A 23,016-nucleotide genomic window follows, 5' to 3' on the forward strand; every position below is an offset into this window, starting at 1 on the left:
GCCCATGGCAACCAACCAGCTTTGAGGTTGCATTTATCAAGTACAGTCTGTAAAATTATAGGCAGGAGGTGATTGGTTGCCATGGGTAACTTCTCCACTGGCACACTTCTCCAGCCTTTTCACTGCTTCATACAATACATCTACCCCATTAAGTGGTAGCTGCTTTGTCACTGTGTTATTTATGTATAACTCCTAGGATCTGACTTTTATCTCATTTGAATCATTGTTATTAGTCAATAGAGGAGATTGTATTATATATTCTGATCATTTAACTTAAATTGACAGAATACATGTGCTAGAGAGAAATTACACAGGGTGCACAGCTTATTACTGCAATTATGGCCCCAAACAGCTATCACTGGAGTGGGAACACCTATGGGAAGCTCCCTTCTTAGCTATGCTCCTATTTCGCAAATATACATTGCATCTATATTAGTGTGAGTACTATTAATCATGTCCTGTTCTACCACCATTATTATTATTTCAGGTCTCCTCATATTTTTTAAAACACCTTTCAAATAACACTGTGTGGTCATGCATGGGAACACCTCCATTACTTTAAATAGCAAAGCAGTGACTTTTTAATCTCATACTTTATAATTGAAGTTTAGGACTATACCTCAGATGTATCACTTTTAAGTCCTTTGAAGCACAATGAATGAATAGGGGAGAAGGAGGGAGGGGATCAAAGAGAGAAGGGGAGAGGAAAGTGCTGATCAGAGAGGGTGGTGACAGAAGCCAATAAGAAAGGAGTGGACAGGGGCAAAGAGCCGATCACAAGGTAGAGAGGGGAGGGAATTAATGAGATGAGAAGTGAATATAATCAATCTGACAGGAAAGGGGAGGTGACAGAAGATGATCACAGAGGAGGGAGGGCTGGAGGGGAGACAATCTGGGCAGCATGAAATGTAGAAATGGATCTCAGATCTGTAACTTATTTAGGTTATAGAGCAAACAAACTGAGGGCCTGATTCAGAGCCGCTCGTAAGCGGCCGCTCGTTCGCTCCGAGCGATGTTCGCACATCTGCGCATGTGTATGGGTCTTAATGCGCATGCGCCAACCAGTCAGTGCGGTTGGAAATCGTGTGTTCGCAAAATAGCGAGTGCCTGCTAATTTGAGTGACAGGATGAGGCGTTTGTGGGTGGTAACAGGGGAAGGTGCTTGAAAACGGGGAGTGGAGATCCGAACGCAGGCGTGCCAAACGGTCAAAACGGGTGTTTTAAGGGTGTGCATAATTAACAAAGCAGCGTCATCGACCACGTCACTTGGTTGTTTCTTAGCCTGAATTGTTCGCGTGATTGCGGTAGGAAAATCCTACCACAAGCACTGCGAGCAGTTCAGACGCCTTTCGATGTACTCGATTAATCTAATAAATAGTGGAGATGACGTATGATGCAAGCGGCCAGGGGGCGTCTTTACAAAATAGCGAGCGCATGTTTCGTTCGCTCGCTCAGACATAGAGGCGTCAACAGACCGCAAAGAGCGAGCGCTCAATTTAAATAGCCGGCCCCTTTTTCTGAACGAGCGCAAATAGCGTCCGGCTCTGATTCAGGCCCTGAGATAAAACTAACAGGCGGCCGTCATACTGTGCAGTGTCCCACTAATTCAGGAACCCTGGATGGGGCCCTCTGTCCATTTTGGTGCCCGGAGCTCATGCTCCACTGGAACCACTCTCACTACACCCCTGCACACATGGTCCAATGGCCTAGTGTTAGTATGAATACATATGATTTTATTCATTAAAAATAGATTACCTAAAAGGATACTTACATCATATAAGATGAAGTCTCAATCATCGACGCCAGTGAGGGATAGGTGTAATAACTCACCAGCACCAAAAAGTGTGAGCTCAAAGGTAGGGTCCACTCAGATGGCGACTATGTATGACACCCTTTTGATACCATACGTGTTCGTCCTTCACAGAGGACTTCTTCAGGGGTATTATCTTAAGTGGGTAACAATAGTAATATTTAACGGATGGTAGAAAAAAATTCTATTTCACAACATTATGACAATCATATTAGTTTTTTCAAAAAAGGCAGATGTACATACTAAATCAGATACAATGAATTTGGTCAGTATTTGTTATCTCATCCAACTGGGAGTGTTAAAAGCAGTCCAATTTAAAAAAGCCTAATAGCAGAAACAATAATGATCCATACAGTAATACATATAAATCTGCTAATCTATCCCATTATGTTCAAAAAGTATATTAATCTAAATCTCTATATGTAATAAAACCGTTTTCTCTAAAGCCATATCAAATGCATTAATTAGCCTGCTCTGGTAAGATCGCAAAGGATTTAAATCACAAAATAAATATACATTAACCCTATTATCAGTACTATACAATAATTAGTTAGTTAGAGTAACATTGAAAGTAATCTCTATCACAATCTATATATACAGTAATTAAAATTCCCATAATGTAAATTTTAATACATTGATCAAAATATTAATAAAATAAATTGCTAGCATGATCGATGTACATGCAATAATTCATTACACATAATAGCAGTTCTTGTCCATTATACGGCCAGCCAATTAATTATTAAAAATAATTTCATCCATAGTTTACACATACATTAATTTCAATACCTACTGTATAATTCTCATCTAATACATTAATTAGCCAGAGTACATACATCTAGCATCATAGCTGGGGTGGTGACAATGAATAAAAAAAACAGCTTACCTAGTAAGACTTCCTCACAATCGCATCCAAGATACACCATAACAAGTGTGCAGTGTCCAAATCTGGAGACCTCTTATGTGCGGGTAATGCTGACGTCACTGCCATGTCGGTATTCTCGTATTACCACCCTGTGCCCCAGAGCGGTGATTACACAGTGGTAAGCGGTGGCACAGCCATGTCTTTAAAGATCAGTGACAGACATGACACTCATGGGGACGTCCTACTCCTATGGAGGATGGAAGAAGAATGTGCAAAAAGCCACGCATGCACAAAGGGTGCATTGGGTCAGAGGTTGCGCTTACACAAGCAATCTCCTCCAATACCCCCATCTCCCTCTTCCAAGACTGTCTTACATGACAATACAAAAATAATTCCTGTAATCAAAAACACAGGAGATCATAAAAAATAAAACAACATGACATAACTTTGCCCTTGGCTAACCAGTTTGGGACTAGATTTACATTATGGCAGGCGGACCTCACGCTCTCTGTCTTCCTGCTATAGTGTAAGCCTCCGGGTTGGTTCAACCTAGAGCTAGTTATAGGAATACAGGGAGAACCCCAGGTCAGTTTTCCCCCCATATTTTCGTGTACAAGCGCAGGCTGCAAGGTCCAGGGTTGGTTATGGATTTAGGAGGGATCCCATCCATTTTTTTTAATTAACTATTTAATTGCTTTTGAGACTAAGAAGCCTGCACAGAACATAGTGATCTGTGCAGTGCTTCTTCCAAACTTGCCTTCCTCAGGCAGGTCTTAGATCTGGTCGATTTTCAGTATCAATGGATGGTCCGATGTTCTAAACTGTTCTAAAGCCAATTTTTGTTTATTTGACATCAATTTTGACTTTAGTAAATCTCCGATTTGCAAAACTGATGGAAAATAGACTAAATATCGACATCAATCAAAAATTTACCATTGGTAAAGTTTACCCCAAAGTCTCTTTCTTAATTGCTTTTGAGACTAAGAAGCCTACACAGAACATAGGGGTCAATTCAGACTCAGACGCTAAGCTGCTCTCTCTCGCAGCCAAAAGGGGCCGGGTATGCATATTCCGCGATCGCACTGTCTGGTGTAAGGACGCCCTCTATGTCTTAGAGAGTGATGGCAGAGCAAACACACGCCGGTCTAAAGACCCCCACTTTTCTTTCTTAACACACGTCATCTCCTGGAAGTTTATGATTAATCAGAACCATTGAGAGCCATCAGAACTGCACGCAACCCTTGAGGTTGACCCTACTCCGCCGCCAGCACTGCAACCACTGCAGGCTGAAATACAACCAAGTGACGTGTACAATGATGCCTCCATGCTAATTATGCACACCCATAAAATGCTGTTTAGACATCCAAACACGCCTGCGTTCACAGCACCAATCTCCCGTTCACAAGCACCTTCCCTTGTTACCACCCACAAACGGCACTGTCACTCAAATTAGCGTCCAGTCTGTGTACTATGAGTGCACAATTCCTGAGCGCAGTGAGTGACTCGCGCATGCGCATATTGACGCATATGCATGCGCAGACGGGCGATTATTGACCATAGCATGTGTTCACGGCTTAGCGTCTGGGTCTGAATTAGGCCCATAGTGATCTGTGCAGTGCTTCTTCTAAACTTGCCTTCCTCAGGTAGGTCTATGATCTGGTCGATTTTCAGTATCAATGGTTGGTCCAATGTTCTAAAGCCAATTTTTTTTTTATTTGACTTCAGTTTTGACTAGTAAATCTCCGATTTGCAAAACTGCTGAAAAATAGACTAAATATTGACATCAACCAAAAATTCACCTTTGGTAAAGTTTACCTCAAAGTGTCTTTCAGCTACAACACCTCTTTGGCTATTTCTTTGGTAAAGTTTACCTCAAAGTGTCTTTCAGCTACAACACCTCTTTGGCTATTTCCGTGAATGCCATGTACTCAGCTTCAGTGGTAGATAAGGCTCCAGTAGGTTGTTTTCTACTAGCCCAGCTGAGCACCACCTCAATGAAGCCTTGTTGGTTGACAGCAACAGTTCCAGCATTCAAGTCATGTTCTCACTATTCAAGAAAGCTGAATCTAAAGTCTAGTTGGTACAGCACTAAATAAAAATAGTAGCTATAACAATGACCATGTGCAATGTACTGTACCTTACAACAGGTGAGAAGATCTCTCCATAGTCAATGCTTGGTTTTTGGGTGTAAACTTTGGCAACAAGTCAGGCTTTGTAGCAAGCAAGACTTCCATCTGTGTTTAATTTCTTGAAAAAAAAACACTTGTTTTTGACTGTTTTGCGGTTTCTCGATCTACCCACAATAGTACATGTGACATTGTTGTCCAAAGCTGTAAGCTCTGTATCTATGGCTAATTTCCACCTGTCCCAGTCACTCCTTGACTTTGCTTATTTTATGGATTAAGGGTCACAGTAGACAAAGTTGGCAAATTCCTCACTGTATCTTTTAGGAGGTTTTCCTTTGTTGTTCCTCATAAAGCTCCTGCTCCGTGGTTGATCACTTATATCTGTGCTTTCCATTTCTGGCACACTTCTAGTTGTGCTGTTTCTAGTACTTAGCTTTTCTTTTATTGAAGCTGCTTTATGAAAACTATGTCTCTCAAATTCACAAGCTTTTGATTGGCAATGTCCCACAATCTGTAGCCTTTGCTTTGCTGATAATAACCAAGCATAGTATATGAGATGGGTTTGGGATCTTGTTTGCATCTTTCCTCCTAAAGAATGTGAAAATATGCCCTGCACCCAAAGACAGGTAGGTGACTGACACTTGGCCTTTTACTGAACCACACCTTGAAAGGTGTTTTGTCTTTGACTGCCACTGTAGATGCATGAATCTTGATATATACCATAGTTTGGGCTGTTTCTGCTCAGAAACTCTTGTCAAGACCTGGATCACCTGGATCACTTTCAATATTGTTTTGTTTGTTCTCTCACTCACACCATTTTGTTAATGTGAGTAAGCAATTAAGAGTTGATATTGTATGTCATTCTCCACCATTATCAGACCTGAACTTTTTTATAATCAGGCCTATTTGAATTTCTACAAGACTTGTATTCTGTTATCCTACTTGTTATTTCATTCTTAACTTTCAGGAAATAGATGTGCCTCATCCTTGTAGCATCATCTATGAGCATCATAACATAGCAGTTGTCACTAATTGTCTCCCTCTTCATTGGTCCATATACATCTGCACTAATGCTGCTCTTGCTCCAAATACCAACTTAGGAAAGAGGCAACGTATTTGCTTCCCCTTCATGCAATCTTCACATTTTGGTCTTTTAGAATTTTCCACTGACATCCCCATCACCATGATATCTAGAAGTTTCTGCACATTGTCATATCCTAGGTGTCATAGTTCCATTGACTGCTTGGAATATGGAGTGGTCATTGCACAAGACTCCTCAATGTCTAGGATATACAGTTGTTGGCAGAAGTTCAGTTACAGTCCCTATTTTGTTGTGCACAACACACTGACCCTTTGGACATTGTATCGCTTATTTTCAAGTGCACTGATGGCAGTCAGTTTGGTACAAACCACCCATCTATGGACCTGATTCATTACCGATCACAACTGCGATTACACACACGATCGGCTGATTGTTGCGTTCTGCGAATGCGTATGCATTTCAGTGCACCAACACTTCACTGCAATCAGGACTGCAATCACAGTGACTACACAGACCCATCGCAGAGTGATTGAGAGGAAGTGACCATTTGGGGGTGGTGACGGGGGGGTGGTTGGCGAAACGCAGGCGTGCCAGTGCTTTTAAACTGCATTACAAGGGCGTGCATAAATTAAGCATTGCGATGCCATATGCAGCTTGGGCTTTCACTGCATGCGATGAGGATAGCAATTCCTGAGTAAGCTCAGGCCTTGTGCAAGTGTGCGAGAGGCACTGATTGTAATCGATGTTACCAATGGTTTTGCAGACTTACAAAGTATTACAGATGTGTGTAAGGTAAAGTGGGTGTCCTTATGTTTGGCTGCGACGGCATTGCGATTGCAATCATTAGCATATTTTTGCGGTGAGACTGCGTGTGTAATTGCTGTTGTGATTGCAATAGCGATCCTTACTGAATCAGGCCCTATGTCTGTGATAACTATTTGAGCATTGATCCCTAAACACACAATAATTGTACCGACTTTTGTGGCATTTAAGACTTTATCTCCTAGTCCCCTGGTGTTTATAGGATCACATTATTTTAATGACATTAACCAACTTTCATTAAAGATGAAGTGATTTGTGGCTCCAAAGCTAGTACTAAGAAATCATACTCTGGCGTAACACTGAAGACTGCGCATCCCAGAGTAACGAGTTCAGTGCAGCACTCACTGGGAGGCTACGACGGCAGAAGGGGTTCCGACAACTACTGCAGAACCACGGGTAAAACCCACCTCAGACTTGACCAGAGTGGACTAGACATCCCAAGCAGGGGTGTAGCAGGGTGGTTCCAGTGAAACATGAGCTCCAGGCATCAAAAATGGACAGAGGATGCCATCCAGGGTTCCCAAATTCATGGGGCACTGCATAGTATGACGGCTACCTGTCAGTTTTATCTTGGTTTGTTTGCTCTATATCCTAAATAAGTTACGGATCTGGGATCCGTTTCTACATTTCATGCTGCCCAGATTGTCTCTCCTCTGGCCCTCTCTCCTCTATGATCATCTTCTGTCACCTCCCCTTTCCTATCAGATTGATTACACTAACTTCTCACATCTTTAATTCCCTCCCCTCTCTACCTTATGATCAACTCTTTGCCCCTGTCCTCTCCTTTCTTATTGGCTTCTGTCACCACCACTCTCTGATCGACTCTTTCCCCACCCCCTCCTTTCTTATTGGCTTCTGTCACCAGCCCTCTCTGATCGACTCTTTGCCCCTCCCCTCTCCTTTATTATTGGCTTCTGTCAACACCACTCTCCTCTGCTTTTCTTATTGGCTCCTGTTACTGGCCCTCTCTGATTGGCTTTGCCCTTCCCCTCTTCTTTCTTATTGGCTTTTGTCACCTCCTCTCTCTGATCGGCACTTTCCTCTCCCCTCTCCTCTTTGATCCCCTCCCTCCTTCTCTCCCCATTCATTCATTGTGCTTCAAATGACTTAAAAGAGATACATCTGAGGTAAAGTCCTAAACTTCAATTATAAGGTATGAGATTAAAAAAGTCACTGCTTTGCTATTTAAAGTAATGGAGGTGTTCCCACGTATGAACACACAGTGTTATTTGAAAGGTGTTTTAAAAAAAATATTAGGATACTTGAAATAATAATAATAATAATGGTGGTAGAACAGAACATGGTTAGTACTACTTACATTAATATAGGTGCAATATATATTTGTGAAGTAGGAGCAAAGCTGAGAAGGGAACTTCACATAGTTGTTCCCACTCCAGTGAAAGCTGCTTGTGGCCGTAACTGCAGTAATAAGCTGTGCACCCTGTGTAATTTCATTCTAGCACATGTATTCTGTCAATTTAAGTTAAATGATCAGAATATATAATACAATCTCCTCTATTGACTAACAACAATGTTTCAAAGGAGATACAAGTCAGATCCTAGGAGTTATACATAAATATAGCAGTGACAAAGCAGCTACCCCTTAATGGGGTAGATGTATTGTATGACGCAGTGAAAAGAGTGGAGAAGTGTGCCAGTGGAGAAGTTACAAATGGCAACCAAACAGCTTCTACCTATAATTTTATAGACTGTACTTGATAAATGCAACCTCAAAGCTGGTTGGTTGCCATAGGCAACTTCTCCACTGGCACACTTCTCCACTCTTTTCACTGCTTCATACATCTACCCCAATGTCAGATAGTGCATCACCGAAGCATTCCATTCCTTCAATAAGACCTCAATGCCCAACGTGATACTGCCAACTGTTTACTGTTGTTCTCTTCACTTCAGTATTCCCCCCGCAGGCTGGCCATACCTCATTGGCACAGTTCAGTCCAGGGAGGGGGGCGCTATGACATACACTTTCTCCAGGCACCATGGTTCCATGCTACTCCCCTTATCCCAGGTACATATAGGTCTCCAAATTGGACTTATCTACACCAAGTAGCCAGATGAACGAATATGTGACCTAATATAACTTTTAACTTGATATATAACTTGTAACTGGATGCCAGAGCATAACATTGTGACTCTGTTAACACCTTTTTATGGGTGGGTATGGAATGCCGGCACTCGGGATCCTGGCGGTCAAAATTCTGACACCACCATGCCAACAGGGTTAAGATACTGACACCTGTCGGTAGGTATCCTAACCCTTCTTCTACCCCTAACACTCCCTCTCCGCTGCCTAAACCTAACCCTCCCCCTATTGTGTAATCCCTAACTTTAAACCTAACCTTCCCTCTAACACCACTACTTACCTTCGGTATGCCGGCGCCGGTATTCTAAGCACCGGTTTCCCCTTTGCTGAGAAATCGGCCGCATCCCCCTTTTTAAACCCTCTTCCCCCCACTATAGCTTTTGCGTCATATCTGCACTGTTTGCTGTCTATATACATATGTTACATTGTATTATGTATTATTTAGATCTCTTCAGTAAGTGCACCCCCAACCTTATATATTGAGTAGCAAAGTAAAGTTGTCACAGATATGTGTAGCGGAATGTGCTTAGTGCAGTATTCCTCCAGTTAATAAGGTAAACCCAAGTACACATGTATTGAACAATTTAATGATGGTACTGTGGGCCTGATTCAGACCGGCTCGCGAGCACTGATCGCTCGCAACCAGGTAGATGTTAGCCGAGTGCGCATGCGCACAACGGAGGCGGCTCCGTCGTGCACATGCGCGAGACCCGGATAGCAATGGGCAAGCCGTCGCTCCGGGTCTCGCTACAAAGGGGGCGTGCTGTCGATGTTGAGTGACAGCACGCCCCCTTTGGTGGGCGGGCCAGGGGCGTGGCTGCCCAGACGGAGGCATTCCCATGGGAACGCCTACCGTCTAGGGCCGAACCCACTGACATCACAAGTGATGTCAGTGTTTGGACTTCTTGCTCCGTAACAGCAAGAAGTCCACTGGGACTTGCGGCAACGAGACCCTACCACAAGGGTCTCGTCGCAAGTCTGATGGTCGCGATGGTCTTGACCATCGCAACCATCATCCTGGCCGCTCGCACTAGCTGTGGGTGGTCACCAGTAGGCGGGCACTGATTCAGAGCGAGCTCTCTGAAAGAGCGTTCGGCTCTGAATCATGCCCTGTGTGTGTAAATCAGGTTTGGTGCTGGTGGCAGTTAGTCCACATGTATTTTTATGTATGTATATTTATGAAATAATTTTGCACTTTATGCACCCCACTGTCTAATTTTATATATTGTATAGATTAACTATTGCATTTTATATATGTATCACTTTCTGATTTCGTTCATTATCTGTTTACACTTTATAACAACACACAGACTTTCATTTCATTTTTACATTTATATTTATATTTTGATTCATTGCCAGTAAGATATGTGTTTCTGATTAATGTGTATAAACCACTAGAAATCTGACAGTCGCTATAAACAGTACACCCATCTGCATATATATATATATATATATATATATATATATATATATAAATACAATGTTTTATTTTTCCAAAACTTTAGGAGACATATTGCATTTTGACTATTGTATTGGTATACTGTATATTGATAAAGACACTAACAGGGGTATTCAATATGGGAGCGAAAACATTGTTTTTGCGTTAATATCGCACTTTTGACGTCATTATCGCAGGTTTGACTTTTACACCGTATTCAATTTCAAAGACTTATCGCAGGTTCAAAAAGTCTTTGATAAAAAACGGGCATAACTTTTCACCATTGAATAGGTGTCGAAAAAAAGTGCAGAATTGGGGTTTAGGGGTGCAGGCTTAAAAAAAATAGCCTGCACCCCTGGGAATGACATTTAAAAAAGAACTGTGTCAAAAAAAGTTTTAAAAAAAAATAGGGACACCCCAAAAAATGTATTTAAAAATTGGGGTGAAAAAAAAAATTGGAAAAAAATTGTATAACAATAGGGAAATAGGTTCAGGGCTATTCTGCAAGTATGCGGCAGATGTTTTCTAGAATAGATTTATAGCGGCAGGTGCACAATTGCAGAATTTTTAAAAACTTACTTTAGGGACTTAAAAATATGCTAGTACCCATTTTCATGTACCCCAAATTTGATGGGACCACTTAAAAAAAAACGAAAAATATAACCTAAGTGCTCTTCTGCATCACTTCTTCAATGTCGGAAAAAAACACCTGCTGCGACTATTTAAATCCCCGACTTTCATTTAAAGGCTAAAACGGGGGTACCCATAGTGATCCCCAATGTTTTTACAACTTTAGGGGGTCCTACAATTTTTTTAAGGAAAAATTCGTAACTTTACGCAAATCCAACTTCGCAGACTCCCGTTTTCGTTAATTTCATATTGAATACGGGGATAAGCAGGCGCGCGCCCGATACTTTAATGCAGGTAAATACTCCGATATGAAACGTAAACTTCGACAGCGAAGTTTACGTTTCATATTGAATACCCCTCTAAGGGGCATATGTATCAATGCTTGTTGTGAGATAAAATTGTGAGATATATATCACCAACCAATCAGCTTCTAACTTACATTTTGCAGGCTGTGTTTAAGAACTGATAGTTTGGAGCTGATTGGTTGGTGATATATATATTTCACAATTGTATCTCACATCAAGCTTTGATACATATGCCCCTAATTTTTTAAACTGCACTGCACAAAAGACAAAGTTACCATTTGATTTTATGTAGCTGATACCTGTTATCTGTTAAATACTTTTTCTTCTGATTCTCCTAATTTGAAACCCTGATGCACCTGTGTGGCAAGTGGATTTATGGGAGTTTGTGATATCTGTCTGTTAGAGGTGGAGGTAGTGTGCTCTGTTGGAATTCTCCTAGGAAATACATATTCACTTATATTTATGCTGTCTAAAAGTAAGTGTACTGATTTACTGCATACTTAAGAAAATATGTTAGATCAGCCACTTACTATGCTAATTTTGCTTAAACAACTTCATGTACATTTTATTTTATCAACTGGTTAAAAATGCTAACATTAATGTCTGAATTTCTAATATATTTATATTTTACTGTGTTAGACTGAAGTTAATATTACAATTTATCTCCATTTTAATAAATATATGATAAGCTCACAAAATCCTTTAGTTGATCATGGAAACATATTGAAAACACATGCAACAAGACTGTGTAAAATGTGATGCAGTTTAAATGTCAGTCTGTAGTCTGTGTATCCTTGGAGACACATCTTTATGTATAGGGTAATTATGATTATTTAGTTGGCTTGGTAACCTTTGTGTTTTAGACATCATTTATGTAATTTTAGTTCTATAATCTTAAGGCTTTATTTTATTTTTTTTAATTGCAGATCAGAAGTTTCCCATTACCTGTGAATTATAGAGTGTGTGTGTGTGTGTGTGTGTGTGTGTGTGTGTGTGTGTGTGTGTGTGTGTGTATGTTTGTGTGTGTGTGTGTGTTAGTTCTCTTAAGTATGAGAGTGAATGGAAAACTTTAAAGTTCATGCTGTAGCTTGATGTTGAGACATTTTGTTCTGTGTACCTGTTATCTCATACAGACAGTCAGTCAGGTCATCCAGGAGATGTGCTTGGTACTGAATTTACCATTGACTTTCTCATTCAGGGAGGGATTTACTTAGCCTTGCAGAGAGAGAAAGTACCAACCAATCAACTCCTGTCATGTTACAGGAAAGTTGCCCTAGCCTATGTCTTGTGCAAAAGACCTTTTGAAAAGAGGCATAATTACTCATACACACACATAACTCTGCATAGTGCACTATTCCAGGGAGTAATAGAGAGCTTTCACTTATTCATTATTACTGTTTGTTCCATGTGCTGTGGAGTGTTTTGTTGCTATGTAGATTACTATAGATAATTTTAATTGAGGCTAAACAATTAAATGTAAGAGGCTTCAGGAGAAGATAACTATTTCTTGGCTTCAATAGGTCAGGTTGACATGCTTGCTGCACACATGGATAAAGTATTTTTGTTGGCTGAAATAAGAGAATGTAACTTTAGGTATTTGTGATGTGGAGCATCATTAATCAATTGAACCCATGCCTGTGGCTTAAGGCCCCCATACATCAGCAATTGATTGCAGCAATCGTGCAATTTGCAATCGATTGTGTATAAAAATCTTTCCCTTTTTCAATCGATTGTGGCAATTCTGCAATCGATTGAAAAAAGGAAAGTTGTTTATACACAATCGATTGCACGATTGCAGCAATCAATTGCTGATGTATGGGGGCCTTTACACACAATTTCTAGAGGGGAGTTTCCCAATGCTTGATTTTAGAGTGAGTGTGAGCAGCCGATGAAGTGTATACAGGGTCGGGGATCACCATAAGCCATCTGATGTGGTGTTAAAAGCTAGTCTACCTGAGCTGATTTAGTTTTTTTCCCACTACATATGGGCACCATTGAACAATCCACAACCCATGCTCTGTGGAGCTTTGGGGACAGTCTGAGGGAACAGCATAAAAGCATAGCACACTCCCTGGACATGTGTGCAGGGCCATAGTGGTGTTGCCTAGTTAGTCATGCCCTGACTAACGGCATGGCCACAGCTCCAGCCCATGATAACCCTCACCGGTGCCCATGCAGTGCCGGACGCCCACTGTTTTTTCATATACCTTTTAGGTTCCCTTTTGAGCCATCACATTCTTCCTGTTGCCCCTTGTGTGTCATCCAGAGCCAGATTAAAGACCCGTGGGGCCCTAGGCAAGATATCATTTGGGCTATATATATATATATATATATATATATATATATATATATATATATATATATATATATATATATATATATATATATTAGTTTTTGTGGTCACAGTTTCTATGGGACCCCACTTTCCCATTTGTTAGTCAAATATTGTCAGTTTATTCCCCAGGTGCTCCTTAACTGATATGCTTAAATGTGGTTTTGTCTCTTTAAGCCAGTACCTAGACCCATGGAAGAAGTAGTGTTCATTCTAGCACCTGTCACAACCCGTGCAGTTTATCTCTCCTGCCCGGGGTGTCACACTCTGCTCTGGTGCTTCTAGCACATTCTGGTCCGTATCTCAGCAGTTTGTTGCGTTAGTTGAGTGTGCTAGAAACACCAGAGGAGAGCAGCACCCCAGGCAGGAAAGAGGAACTGCACAGGTTCTGACAGGTGCAGGGTGCTAGAATATACACTAGGAAGAAGCATAATTTGTATTTTTAAATTTGACTGAAAGCTGGAGCCAATTGAGGTAGAGTAATGCTCATATTTTTGAGTGTCAGTGTAGGGACTGACCAGAAGGGGAGAGTGTTGGTTGGTCAGCTTGACATATGATTGCTATATTTTGGAGCTAACATTTCCTGAATTTAAATGAATTACTATTTGGAATATAAATAGATGAGTGCCGTGTAGGTATGATTTATATAATAAATGAAACACACAGAGTATATTTATAAAATGGTGTGGTATATTGAGACTGATCCCACCAACACGATTTAACATGGTAGATCACATGACCGTGTGTTATGTCCCAACAACCGCACACCCAATGTACTTCCTACTTTGACCAAAACCTCATCACAAAGCCACAGCTGTATCACTCCACAAGTGTAAACACACATGGCCAAACTAAAATATTTCTTCTTGCACCCTCCTGCACATCACTACCTAACTGACAGGAATACGCAGGTCCTTTTTTGATATTTTTCTGTCAGAAATTACACCAGTCCTCACCAAAGATTGACTTGTACTATGATGATCCATTCAAAGAACTTGAACAGGACTTACCTGTGCAGCCTGGCCCTGGCATAATGAGCTGCAGATCACTTTGTCAATCCAAGTGGTGGCACAGTGACCTCTTCACCAGTCCAAGCTGCTCGTTTCATGGTACTGCCGGTGGCAGGGGTCAGAAAGGGCCTAGGTGTCTGCCTACACCGCCTTGTGAATAATCTGGCTATGGTGTCATCAGACCCCATTAGGTGCCCCTTATGAGAATCACTTCCCTCCTAGAACCCTCTATCTCTCTATCAGGGGTATTCAATATGGGAGCGAAAACATTGTTTTTGCGTTAATATCGGAGGTATGACGTCATTATCGCAGGTTTTACTTTTACACCGTATTCAATTTCAAAGACTTATCGCAGTTTTGAAAAGTCTTTGATAAAAAACGGGGATAACTTTTCACCATTGAATAGGTGTCGAAAAAAAAGTGCAGAATTGGGGTTTAGGGGTGCAGGTTTAAAAAAAATAGCCTGCACCCCTGGGAATGACATTTAAAAAAGAACTGTCAAAAAAAGTTTTTAAAAAAAATAGGGACACCCCAAAAAATTGATTTAAAAATTGGGGTGAAAAAAAAAATGTGAAAAAAATTGTATAACAATAGGGAAATAGGTTCAGGGCTATTCTGCAAGTATGCGGCAGGTGTTTTCTAGAATAGATTTATAGCGGCAGGTGCACAAATGCAGAATTTTTAAAAATTTACTTTAGGGACTTAAAAATATGCTAGTACCCATTTTCATGTACCCCAAATTTGATGGGACCACTTAAAAAAATGAAAAAAATAACCTAAGTGCTCTTCTGCAACACTTCTTCAATGTCGGGAAAAAAACACCTGCTGCGGCTATTTAAATCCCCGACTTTCAATTAAAGGCTAAAACGGGGGTACCCATAGTGATCCCCCATGTTTTTACAACTTTAGGGGGGTCTCACAATTTTTTTAAGGAAAAATTCGTAACTTTACGCAAATCCAACTTCGGAGTTTCCCGTTTTCGGTAATTTTATATTGAATACGGGGATAAGTGGGAGCGCGCCCGATATTTTCATGCAGGTAAAAACTCCGATATGAAACGTTAACTTCGACAGTGAAGTTAATGTTTCATATTGAATACCCCTCCAAGTAAGAAAAAAGATCTCTCAGCCTCACCTGCCCCCCGTGTCTCTCCAGCTCCCCTCCCCTTGACTCTACAGCCCACACCTACATTCTGCTGCCTGCTCCTCGTTGGGGCTCTTCTGCCATTCAATGGTGCTACATCATCATGCTCGCTGTGCAGGGAACAATAAAATACACTATTGCAGTGGCTGCTAGGCAGCCAACAATCTGACTAGTCCAGTGGCACATGAATTGGACACTAAATTTTCTTAAGGCCTGGTAAAAGTGATTCCCCTGTTGCTTGGCCTCCAAAAAGTCTCAACAGGCTTTTTACACTAATGGGGAATTTATATGGGATCAACTTTAACAAAAGCAATCTGCACAGTCCAACATCAATTGAACAAATGTATTTTAGCCTAAAATAAAACTTTTATTTATTTTACAAAAAAGTTACCTGAATTAAATATAGTGGGGTTTTTTATTTTTTATTTCCCCAGACACTGTTTAAATAAATGTCACTTGTATTGCACAATCTTTCTCAAGCCCCCAGATAATAAGTGCTACACAACTAGCCCTGTCTGACAGTACAGTATGTGGCGGCATCATGCTTGAGTGCGAAGGACACAACAGGGCATAGATTTTATCTGGTTAAATAGTGACAGGTAGCAGCTGAGAATAACATTTTGCAAGATGTGCTCTGCATAGTACAATGTAAATCATTCTAAGCAATGACAGAGCCATCAATTCTGAATGCATCACTTGGTACGAGAAGTCAGAAGGTTTATTGTGTTCCAGCATTGCTTCTAGGCAAAGATTGAATGTTATACCTTGGATAGCAATACGGAATGACAGATGTATTTCACATGTACTATAAGGTGTGTTGGCATTTCTCATGATAAGAATTGGAGCATCTACATGTTTATGTCATTCTATATGTGGCGAATCAAAGAATATGTCTGGATAATTATTTTGTTCTTGATTTTTTTTTTAACCTATTGTAATGGTGCAAACATCCAATGAGATCATAACATGGTGTTTAGGAATGGGTCACAGACATTCCATATTTATACTGTGTTGCAAGTAATTCTTATGGTGCATACACATGGCCAGATAAAAAGGACGATAAAGATATTGGGGGTCATTCAGACCCACTCGCGAGCGGCAGTACGCTCGCAAGTGGGTCGATGTTCCCCACTTTTATTATGCCATATATTCTGCAATAAAGAAATGATTTATTGTACATGTTCATATAAATAATTTTATTGTATTTGGCTTGTTGGGTACTGTTAAAGTTTAATCCCAAAGTGCATCAAAGGGAATATAAAATATCATTTGAACTATCTGTAATCAGACACAAAACATATGGAAGCTGGCAGGAGCGTCTTTTTTCCAATATGGGCCCCTGTGTGAGAACTACTGTACTGCAGGGTCCCCTCTAAAGTTCGTTTTACTGAGCTGCTCAGTCATCTTAGTTGATCCCTTGCACCTACATACTTAAGTAGTTTTCCTGCTGCCAGTTATGTGTCTCTGCCTATTATGCTATTTCAATGTGTTAACCAGTCAAATATCTTCGTCCGACATGGACGTGGCTTCTCCCAGACATGTTAGACGGGGCCGCAAGTTCTGTGCTTGTGACTTACTATTGGTCCATCAGCTTCTGCTGATGCTGTACTTCGGCACAATATTTTCATGCGGAGCTCCCAGAGTTACACTATGGTGGAAGGATCAGGTATTTAAAAAAATAAATAAATAAATAGACGAAGGGCATAAAGCACGACACTTTAATCTATCTGCAAATATTGGTGTTTTTAAAAGATGTGATTTATCTGTTTCCACTCATTCGTGTATGTTTTATGTCAAACACTTACATACTTAAACCTGATTGAATAGAGCAATTTGCCCTTATTTGAGGCCTCATTCAGAGATGCACAAAATGGCTTTTTTTTTTTTTATGTAGATCGAGCGATTGTTTGACATTGCGCAGTAGGGGGAGGGTAAGGGGTAGGATTAATACCAAAATGCTGGAGAATCAGAGATCTGTGCCCAAGGTGATGGTCGAAGAGTAGTCAGGAGGTCACTGTTGGCATGCTGCAATTTGACATTCTCATGTCCACCTTAAGCATGTCGACATGAGAACTATCGACCTAACATACCACAACTGCTTTTTTTATGTTGTAATCTTAACCGCATGCTAATTATTTATAGTCTTCAAAAAAAAATTTCTTTCCTCCTGTTACAGATATGTAATGTTTGTACAGGTATATTAAATAATAAAAGAAAACTCCAGACAGCAGTGTCTGTTCCTGGCAAATGAGTTTTGTCACACTGATATCATTTCCGTGCCTTCAGATTTCTAACAGCCCCAATGCAATCTGGCTGTACAAGTCTCTTTCTCTCTGTAGGAATGTCATGTTATACATAGTTAGGATTCCAGCAGATCTTTCCAAGGTAACTCTTTACTCTTTGTAAGAACTGCTCCTTTGTAAGAACATAGCCGATTCTACTTGTACTGTTTTTATCCCTGATGTCTCAACTGTAATTAAAAAAAAAAAAATCAAACTTTAGCGCACACCTGCCATTTTATGATTGATCAACTGTGAAACTTTTCTTATACATATCTATTGGCAGCCAACCATTGATGTGAAGGGTGACATCTTGTAGTACTGAGCATGTTATCTTTGTGTAGTAACCTAAGATGCCTACAATTTCTCCAAATTGTGAATATTATCTGGATGCATATAGCATAGCCACTTACAATAGTTCCTAATTGCAAATTATGTACTTTATTTTATTGCTAAAGTGATGGATTTCTCAATAGATATTTGTGGTAGTTTATCAAAAAGGTGAAATTACACTAGTGACTTATTCAAATGGGCAATTTTATGTACCAAATCAACCACTAGTAATGTGTTTTTTCTTTAAAATTGCATTACCAATTATCCAGCCATCCTTAAAATACTTCTGTGATATACTGTATGGTTACTAATTAGCAATTTTCCCTTTTGATTATAGCTATTTTATAAAGTGAGTGGCTTGTTTAAACAGAAGTTATTTATATACTCCCGATCGGCAGATTTCGTATTTTTACAGGATATTAACATAAATACCTTTTGTAACTCTTATAAAGAAAAGAAAATTGACACGACAACTGAGTGGCATTTAAAAACATGATAATTCCTTTTATTGCAACATCAAAAAGAAAAACACCTTTAAATACTTAAACCTTCAGAATTGTGATGGCAATAAGAACGATTAACAGTTGAGCAGTGGCCAATCTACCGCAGGGACCAATTGCCCTTCTAAGCATGCATAGTTTTACTGGGCCCCAACTCCCCTATTTATACCGACAGTAAGCATTGCCAGACAGTCAATGCTGCTGAACCCAGTAGGGTACAATCAGCCCAAATGATGTATTGTCAAAAAGCGCACACTTACACTCCTATCTATCTATGGGCGGAATTCAATTGTTTTCGCGGCCCGCATCTCCCGTCTAAAGTGACAGGAAATCACGGGCCGCTATGCAATTGTCCAAGATTTTCGTGCTGATCGCGCCCATGGAGGTCAGGTTTAGTCGCATAAAGCAGCTAAACCCGACCAAAGTGCTGGGCGCGATCGCGAAAAGTGATGTTTGGGCGCCCAAACATGTCACTTTTCGCATATTTCGGCTCTCATCCCCCAGGGGCTGAGAGCTGAAATGTAGCGCTGGCAGCTCATCGTGCCCGACAGAAGCAAGAATTGAATAGCTCCGTCGGGCGCGATAGGGGCTGGAAAGAATTTAATCTATCTGTCTAAACATTCCACTGAACTGACTTTTTTTTTTTAACCTGCTACAAAAAAGGATAACAAAATAAAGAAAATGAATGAGGGAGGAAAACCAAACTAAGAAGAGGCAGAGCCCTGCCTTATAGATCGAAAATGGATGACTAGTCCCACCCATACCCATCCTATTGGACAATAAAGTATAGGAGTTAACTCCGTAACTACCTGCTCCATGCTGTCAATCAAGCACTTGCTAAGGATTTATGATCCTGCTGATCCCTAGTACTCTTCATTATAATGTGAATATATTTGGGGGATTTGCTGCACCTCTACTTCAGCACAAAGCGAAAATATAGCATTTCTGTTTTGTTTAGGACTTTTTCATATACAGCCAGGGGAAGCAATCGGGAAGCCGACTGCCTATATACCGGCAGCTGGCTTCCTGACTATCTTATCCCGGCAAGGGTGAAATGCCAGGCATCTAGATGTAGACGCCCGCATTTCCCCGACGCCGGGAGACCGGCATCATGATCGTAGTGATGCCGGGCGCCGCGTGCGGACAGCCGCGGGGGGGAGGGTTAGGTTTAGGGCTCCCGGGGGGGACTTGGGGTTAGGCACCCCCCCGGGGGACTTAGGTTTAGGCAGCGGGGAAGGGGGTGGTTAGGGTTAGGCACTTGGTGGGGAAGTTGGGGTTAGGCACCCCTAAGGAGGGTTAGGGGGGTTAGGTTAGTGGATACTTACCTCTCCACGATCGGGATTTCCAGCGCTGTCAGGCTTCCGCTGCGTCGCACTCTGCTCCTGTCGGGCTGCCGCTGATGCGGCCGGCGGTATATCATACCCATTCCACAGCCAGCTATACTTTTATGAATAGTTAATAATACATTAATCTTCCCATCAGCATAATCCGCCATGAATTACAATTCATGTGGCATGACAGTGTGTTTCATAACCTGTTTAAATATATCTGATGATCTTTGTGGTTGTCTACTGCCATATTCCATCCTCTCCTATATATCCTCCTTCTGCTATACTGTGATTGATAACTTTTAACTGACTGTAGCCCATTTGTATTTTGCACAAATATTCTTGTCCTTAATATTGTTAGAAATATGTGTACAAGTGTGGTGTTATGGCATAATTTTGTACACAGCAGTGGAATGTCTTATTCCTACAGGCAGCCCAGTTGCTTACCAGTATGTTTGAATTAGGGATGTGCAGGCTCGGATAGGTTCGAGTTTGCACGCTGAGTTCGGATTTTTCCCTCCAATAAAACGGAACTCAGAAAGAGGCAAAACGTCATCTTGCATGGACAAACATCATCATTCCTAGACAAAACCCCCCCGCGCTGCCGATACACCAGCTGTTGGCACCCCCACTGCTGACACCGCCGGCAGCCCCCTGCTAACACCGCTGGCTCCCCCGCTCTGCCGACACCACCGATACCCTGCACTGAGGACACTGGCAGCACTCCCACACTCCCATTCCATGTACTGAGGACACATTCAGCAACCCCTGCACTGCCGACACTGCTGTCACAGTAAGTGCACTATTGGTGTATCCAACCCACACTGTATATAACACTGTATCCGTGTTGGAAATTGGAAGCTGAACTGCCACATGTTAGTGCCGCCCGCTGTGTCGCTTAGTTTAGTCAGCCAGCTAGCTGGATGCAATGTTTGGCCTTAACTAGATGAAAAAAATAATATTGTGAGGTGGCCAAAATTGGAAATGACTGGAAATAAATGTTATTGAGGTTAATAATTCTGTAGGAACAAAAACGGGCTAATTTTATGTGATTTTTACATGTGTTTTTTTTTTTTTTTATGAAAAAATCCATATCTAAAACCAAAACCCAAAAACAAAACACGGAGGTGAGGTTTTAATAAAACCAATCCAGATCCAAAACCGTGGGAGACCCAGATCCAAACCCAAAACACGAGGGTCGGCACACATCTCTACTTTTAAGCATGGAGTCTGTGAAGGTAGTGCGCTTCACTATCAACAAATATTTCTGAAGAACAGTTGAATGTTATGCTTTGGGACAATGGCAAAGAAATCGACCGGGATGGATCTCCTTCATCATGCAGATATTTATTGATCTAGTGAGGGGTTAGGTATATTTTGTCAATATTCATCATGTCGACAAGATGATTTTGGCATTCTCGGCATGTTGACATTCACTGCGTTGACATTTATCTGGTGCAGCTGCTACTTGCATGGTACTGGATCTCTAGCAGCTCTGGCGGTGTCCTCTGGGTCCAGCGGTCAGGTGATGGTGACTTCTGTCTGTCATCCAGCAGTTCCAGTGGTGAGTAACACTATCTTCTACCCTCCCTTCCCACAGGCTAATTATAACAACACAGCACCCCTGCCGAGTGCAAACATACCACCTGCGGAGTCACAAATATGTGGACAATAATAGCGCAGCTAAGTTGCTAACGCGCGCACACACACAAACAAATAAAAAGTGGTTTTTTTTTCCCCACTGGGGCAGAACACCCCTAATTGATAGAGCACCCCCTCCCCCCTGGACAACACAGCACCCCTTTATGGAGCCATAGCCTTATTGACAGGACAACAAAACACTCAGTGACTGACTACATGTCTGCTAGCTTCTCTCTCCACAGCCAGAGTGAAAATGGTGCCGATGGCGGGGATCTTTATATAATTAAAACCCACAAGAATCTGACAGTATGAGGATGAAACATTTTGCTTCATTTTCAGATCCGAGTCAAGCGGTAAAACTTGAGTTGGATCTCGCGTCGGAACATGAAGTTCGGGTGGATCTGGTTCTTGGAGAACCGGATCCACTCATCTCTACAGTATACATTATATAAAATCAATCGGGGTGCCCGCCAGTGCAATAAAATCGACTCTCCTAATATTGCTATTCCATGTTCACTTCTATCTAGAAATGTGCTGGCTTGGTTTTCTGAAAACCAAGCCCACCCGAACTTCATGGTTCCGAGTGAATCTGAGCATCAGCTCAGGTTTTACCAACTTACTCTAATTCCAATTCGACACAAAACATCATCATCCCAATGTCTGATTCTCGCAGGTTTTGGATTCTATATAAGTTCCTCTCAAGGCAATTCGGGCACCATTTCACACTGACTTCAGACTGTGCTGTGCTAATGTGTCCAGTCTCTTCACCTTCAGACTGCTGTGCTGTTTCCACTCAAGACCCTGTGTCCAGTGGCTGCTACTGTGCCCCTCCACTCCCTGTGTCCACTGGTTGCTGTGCTGTGCCCATCCACTCCCTGTGTCCACTGGTTGCTGTGCTGTGCCCATCCACTCCCTGTGTCCACTGGTTACTGTGCTGTGCTCATCCACTCCCTGGGTCCAGTGGTTGCTGTGCGGTGTCCATCCACTCTTACTAGCACTGTGTCTCTGCAAGCCATACCCTACTGCAATATAAGCAGTGTGACTCCACAGTTGTCATTTGTGAAAAAAATAAATACTTTTTCAATACAACCTGTGCGCTGTTCCCAATGTATTTGTTCACGTACATATAAGCGCTGTGACTGCACACATTGTAAGCTGAGCTGCAAATAAAAAAAAAAAAAGTTTAAAACATTTCTATTGTTTGTGCTACATCTGCGTGCTGTCCCCCAGTATATATGTTCACGTACATATAAAAGCGCTGTCTCCACACAGTGTGAGATGAGCTGTGAATTACAAAAAAGTAAAAAAATA

General features: G+C 41.4%; 1 protein-coding gene across 7 annotated transcripts in view; it reads left to right on the forward strand.

The window, feature by feature from the left end:
• Positions 1 to 11,505: 11,505 nt before the first annotated feature.
• Positions 11,506 to 23,016, forward strand: part of LOC148540320 (bone morphogenetic protein 7-like) — a 217,603-nt gene continuing 206,092 nt past the window's right edge. For all 7 annotated transcript variants that reach the window (XM_088443291.1, XM_088443284.1, XM_088443318.1 and 4 more), the window contains exon 1: positions 11,506 to 11,614. The gene's annotated coding sequence lies outside the window, so the exon portion shown is untranslated. The remainder of the gene's footprint in view (positions 11,615 to 23,016) is intronic.

This window comes from Taudactylus pleione, unplaced genomic scaffold, assembly GCF_031769625.1.
Source record: "Taudactylus pleione unplaced genomic scaffold, aTauple2 ptg000019l, whole genome shotgun sequence".
Lineage (NCBI taxonomy): Eukaryota > Metazoa > Chordata > Amphibia > Anura > Myobatrachidae > Taudactylus > Taudactylus pleione.